The following is a 6019-nucleotide window of genomic DNA, read 5'->3' as shown; positions in this document are numbered from 1 at the left end:
CCACGTTCTGCTGCTTGATTTGTTAATTCTGGCGTGCAATCTGGATAGCTCTTTCAAGCGTGAGGTTTGGCTCCAGCTGTACCTTTTGGGAAACATCACTGTCTGATATCCCAATAACAATTCGGTCTCTTATTTGTTCATCTTTAGTCCCACCGAACTCACAGTACTGTGCCAGCATGTATAAGCTCCTGACAAAAGCTTCAACTGACTCACCAGGCTTTTGCACGCGCTTGTGGAAGCATACTTTGTCATGTATGACATTTCTCTTCGGCACAAAATGATCATTAAATTTATCTATTACCGCTGTGTAGCTTGGATGCTCATCGGCGTTACCGAACTCAAAAGAGTCGAGTCATGGCGTAGAGGAGCGTGTTAACTTGCACCTCGTTGCTGTCTTTATGCAGCTTCGACGCTACTCGGAAGCAGTCAAAATGGCGGCGCCACATCGGCCACTCGGCTGGGCGGGCGAAGTCAAATGCTTCTGGTGGTCCGAACTTTGCCATAGTTTATCTGGTAGGCATCCTGTCGGCTACTTCTGACACCATGTCATGAGCGGTTGCAATGAAAATGGACTGAGTCACTTAACTTGCGTTTTAGCTTGTAGCTTTATTAACGAGCGCTCACACTTCGTTGGGAACAACAGCACATACTGATGACATCACACAGCTGCAACTACGGTAGCCTGTAGTCACGCATCACCACAGTCGGCCAAAACATTGTTAATTAATATTATAAGGTCTGTAATGAAAATTATATTAGATTTATTTGCAATAAATAATTTGTGAGTGTTTTGTTCTTCCAGTTGAATAGCAATATGAGATGAGATAAAGAGGAAGTGTGAAGAAAGGAAGAGAGGAGAGGAGCAAGGGAGTGGGACAGAGGACGAGACGGAAGGTAAGGTTTTCTGTAGAGTATAAGACACTTTACTTCCAAGGGCACATCTTTTATGCACCTGTAAACAGAGTATATTCAGTTGTGTTTGTTTTCTGTATGAAATTGAATATGAATTAGGCTACTTTATAGGAGTCACTCAGCACAGTAATGGCATTGACAGGGTGTCACCATTCTCTATGGGGTAAATAGGAAGGTGTGGACTGTGGAGAAAGAGAGGAGAGGAGCAAGGGAGTGAGACAGAGGAAGAGAAGGAAGGTAAGGTTTTTCTGTAGAATATGAGACACTTTACTTCCAAGGGCACATCTTTTACACTCCTGTAACCAGAATTTATTATAGGGTATTATAGGGTAGCCTACAAATAGTTTATTATTATTAACTATTTTTTGTATTTGTCTGTCATTTGTCTTTTACAGTGAAGAGAGAACAATGCAGTGGGGAGCAGAGCAGTGGAGAGAACTGAGGAGAGACGAAATTGCATTTATTTCATGATGAGAATTGCAGTATATATGAAGAGTTTATTTGGTAGCCTAACTATTATTTCCCATTGTCATTTGTCTTTTACAGAGAGGACAATTTGAGTAATTAAAATGAAGCGGAGCCATCAGTGTCATCAATGTGATTCCCCTTAATCAAGTAGGGACGTTTGTTGTTTCCATGTGCCCTGGGGGAGTGTTTTAGCTTAGTACCTTTTGGGCGCATGTTCACTGTATTCATGAGTTGAATGCTAGTGTAAATAAATGGCACACGTTGGTGTAGCTGCCTGAGAGAAGTTGTTTCGACTCCTTTACTATATAATAATAGTTAATAAAATAAGGGAGACATAATCAATAGATCTTGGTAATCTTTTTTTAGTGTAGCTTTCATGGTAATGCGTAAAATCAACTGAGGAGACTGAATGCAGAGTAGAGCAGTGGAGAGTTAATTTGAACAATGAATATCCTACATTATTGTGCAATGTTAGAAAGCATCAGTTGTTTATATCGTTAATGATTATCTTAATTTTCCGAATGTGGGGATGTGGGTGGGGTCCACGTCCGCTGTCCGGAGCCCATCCACCCATATCCAAGGGTTCCACTAGTAAAATCTGGCCATTTCCACCACTGGGTGGAAATCACTGTTGAACCCAAAATAAATATCCGAGTATCTGTCGAATTACTACATGTCAGTTATGCACATGTACAATGACAGGATTGTGTACAAAGTTAAGAGTCCAAGTCTATAGTACAGCAAGTAACAAGTAAACAACAAAAATAGTGTAAAGAAATGACTTGTAACTTTTTTGTAACAACTGCAACACTGTTGTGTAGCACTGTGGTCACGCCATCTGTGCTTCGGAGAGGCGCTGTCGCGCTATCTACACTTGAAAATCGATTGCCTGTCTACATCGCTTCGTAAGGTAAAGCGTGTAGACGGCGACAGCAACTAACGGCTGCGGGAAGGCGGGGCTAGACATCCAGCCACATGTGTGGCTGTGTCACATGTGTCAGACGTCAATCACGTACATCAGGCGTCAAGCTCCGCCCACACCTAACATGTCACTGTGGTTTGTCAAGAAAAGACGGAATTTCACAAGCACTCCGCATTCATAGTACCGCAAACTCGGCTTTCATGTTTTTTTTATATACTACATAAATGTTTATTTGAACACACGTAAATGCTTTCATGTATAAAAATAAATGTAAATGTAGAATCATATCTGTAGCAACTCTTGGTGACAGGCAATTACTGATATGAGGGCACATTATTTCACCATGGCAACAATTGTATACTTTTTTACTGAAGGCTATCTTAAAGATAATAAACATAACTGATTTCAATTTACATTTATATTTGTTGTATTAGCAATTATGTCAACTATTTTAATTACTCAAATTGTTACTAACAGAACTTTGCCTGACTATTTTTCCCTTCTGACAAGCCCTCTCTCTACAATTACATTTCTATAGAGGACATCCAGTACTTCACCATCTTTTTTTTTTTTACATTTTTTTAAATATATATTTCTGACCTATTTATTCACCTATGCTGTGTTTCATGTCTTATGTCTTGATGTATCATACTGTAGCCTTCAGTTGCCTATCTGTACTGTATGTGTCTGTTTGTGTGGAGTGTATTTTGAGATTCTAATGCAAATGAGTACCAAAAGAAAAAATAGGTGGAGAATCCTATTGTCTGTCCTCTCATGCTCCCACCAGCACCATCAGCAGCACCACTACCACCACTCAAGAATAATTTGTTTAATTTCAACAATTTATTTTGACAAATAACAAAGGTAAAAAATGTAGAGAACGCGAACCCAACTTCTCCAACTTCTCTGTGATTCCTAGAAGAAAAACATAACATTTCACTCAACTTGGACACAAAAGTAGAATGTTAGTCAATGATAAATAAAGTTATTTATTTAGTCATGAGGGCATGTACTCAATCTGGATGAATAGAATGGAAGAACGATAAATATTTGTTGAGAATATAATTGATGGCTTGTTGGCAACCCCCAATTAATAAATGGCCAGAGAAAAGTGTTCAAATGGTGTCAAGTTTATGTAGTGTTTAGTCACTCTGTCTTCAAAGTCATTAAAAAGAAAAGTACTAAAAAATAAAAACAAAGAATACAAGAGCTTTAAACATTGTATCGAGATAAAAATGCTCAAAGACTCATTTGGCTCATTTACTCACAAAGCCCTGCACGCATCTGGCAGAACTTTGAGCAGAAGCCTAGGTGAGAGTTCTCCGAATAGATTCCCTGCAGCTTACCTTCTTTTCCTTTTCCTGCATAGCCTGTGGGTAAATTAAAAAATAATAATAATAATAATAATTAAGTAAAAACAGTACTTATTAGAGATCCCACTTTATTTTCAACATTCAATACAACATTTTCTCAAAATAGAGTTTTATATTGGGGCGTCAGTAGCGTAGTGGATAGTGCCAGCACCCCATGTACAGAGGCGATGCCTTACTGCAGCGGTCGCAGGTTCGACTCCGGCTTGTGACCATTTGCTGCATGTCACCCCCCGCTCTCTCTCACTCACCCGATTTCACTCTGTCCTGTACAAAAGCCCGAAAAAATTATCTTAAAAAAATAGAGTTTTATCTTAATAATACGATACCTACAGTAAATTCAGACCATACCTCCATGGTGCACTGCTCCATTTAAATGGTTTCTGAGGTGGTAGTGGGCTGAGTAATTTAGACTGGTACTGAAGGAACAACATGGACAGTTGAATGTATCTGCAGCAGGAATAGCAGGCTCCTCATTAGCCAAGAAATGGGTGGGATGCTGTGGACAAATCCACAAAAACAGAAGAACAACTGACCATTAGATTCAAGATATAAAAGTCCTATGAGTATTCTTTCACATTCTGGTTAATTCATTTATTCAAATTAGCTAAAGGCAACATTTCCAGGAAGTTAGTTAACTTATCACATAAAGCTGCTAAGTTCACCACTTAGTTTCAAATAGAATTTTGATTACAACAACAATTCATTTAGCACACTTTTATCCAAAGCGATGTACATCTGAGAGTTAATATAACACAAGGCAGTGCACAGAGGCAGTGATAGAGTGCGATAGAGTACTATATATATATATGTATCTACAATCTGTTGTATGATTAATGTACTAATATGCAATGACTGTGTGTGTGTGTGTGTGCACACACATAAGTTATGGCCTACACACATACAATATCTACAGCTCCGGAAAAAATTAAGAGACCACTGCAAGATTATCAGTTTCTCTGTTTTTATTTGCAGAAAATATTAACTGTCAAAATAAAAAAGATGAATATGAACTTGTTTTCTTTGCAATATTCCAGGTCTGAAAACACTGCATCTTTTTTATTATGAGCACTGTAACGTTATATTTATCAAGTAGAATACATTGCGTAAGAATAGGCTGTAAGGTGAACCCTGTTATCATTTCATTCCGTTCCACAGTCACGGGACCACACAGTCTTTACTCTATAAAAAGATCGATTCATGTTTAGCTAATTGGCGGGGAGTTTGTCGCTCATAACCCCACACAAGTCCTGTGATCACAGACATAATTCGGCACTAGCTACTGAGCGTAATAAGATTTTAGTTCGCGAGTGGTGGCACGTGATTGTGCTACACCAATACGGTACCTGCTTCTTGTAAACAGAAAAGGAAGATGGCGGCCTCCGCAGTTAAAAAAATAAATAAATAAAAAAATCAGTTTCTGTATGACTTTTCCTGCTTCACCTTACGGCCTAGAAACTCATGTGCGACTAGCGATTGAGCAAATTACTTAACCATACCATCCTTACAGAAAAACTGATAAAAGTAGAGTTGTACAAAAATGAAATCCACGGCAGTCCCTTTAACTTATAATGTTACATCATCACGACTACAGAGAGATTGCTTTCCTAAAGTTAACGTTACCAAAATGTTTCCGGTAATGTTGACCATTAACCTACTTACATACCATACAAGTAATATTAAAACAACAATATACTGCAACAAAAACCTCATGAGATGTGAATTAAGCTTTTAATTTTTAACTATAGTAATGTAATTTAACACTCACCGACATGGTACCCTTCTCCTTCTTCACTGTCTCCTGAAGTGTAAAGGCGGGAGGAGATCACGTGATTTGTATCGTAGGCAAACTGGATGTCTGACGTGTGTGACATGGGCGGGGCTGGATGTCTTCCTGCAGACCACAGCCATTACCCTCTTGCCGACAGGGCTTCATGGTGCAATCAAATGAAAAAAATCATATCAAATTATTTTCAGCAAACTGCACCAGATTCTTGTTCAACATGTCCCCAGGTACCTCTGTGGTAATTTTCAAGTGGTTTTACTGTAAGGTGGTACTCATAACCTTTCTTCAAGGTTGGCAGGTCTGTGTTTTATGTGTCTTGTTTACATGTTTCCAAGAGGGCTCTATAGGAAGAACAAACAGAATAAGATTTGCTGCACTAAGAAAAGATTGTAATGTTGCTCCAGCAGTGATCTCAGAAAGCAGGCCTATTGAAATTTACAGTGCATATGAAAGGTCTCCAGATTATGATGGTCATGACCCCTTTTGTCCCTCACCAGCACTGAATATCTACCGTAAATGTTCAACAAGCACAAGATTTACTCAATTATTGGAATTATTTGA

The 6019-nt window shown here is 38.8% G+C and overlaps 2 long non-coding RNA genes across 2 annotated transcripts; one reads left to right on the top strand and one right to left on the bottom strand.

Annotated features, from left to right (window-relative positions):
- The first annotated feature begins 396 nt into the window (after window positions 1-396).
- Window positions 397-1976, top strand: LOC125905879 (uncharacterized). The gene is made up of 3 exons (XR_007451711.1): window positions 397-894; window positions 1084-1149; window positions 1308-1976. It is a non-coding gene; the product is annotated as an uncharacterized LOC125905879 (long non-coding RNA).
- A 1793-nt stretch (window positions 1977-3769) lies between these two features.
- On the bottom strand, window positions 3770-5594 carry LOC125905882 (uncharacterized). The gene is made up of 3 exons (XR_007451714.1): window positions 5441-5594; window positions 4024-4171; window positions 3770-3939 (listed from the first exon to the last, which is right to left on the bottom strand). It is a non-coding gene; the product is annotated as an uncharacterized LOC125905882 (long non-coding RNA).
- Window positions 5595-6019: the final 425 nt, after the last annotated feature.

The sequence above is a fragment of the Epinephelus fuscoguttatus genome, linkage group LG18 (assembly GCF_011397635.1).
Source record: "Epinephelus fuscoguttatus linkage group LG18, E.fuscoguttatus.final_Chr_v1".
In the NCBI taxonomy this organism is placed as follows: domain Eukaryota; kingdom Metazoa; phylum Chordata; class Actinopteri; order Perciformes; family Serranidae; genus Epinephelus; species Epinephelus fuscoguttatus.
This window is presented reverse-complemented; position numbering and strand designations above follow the sequence as displayed.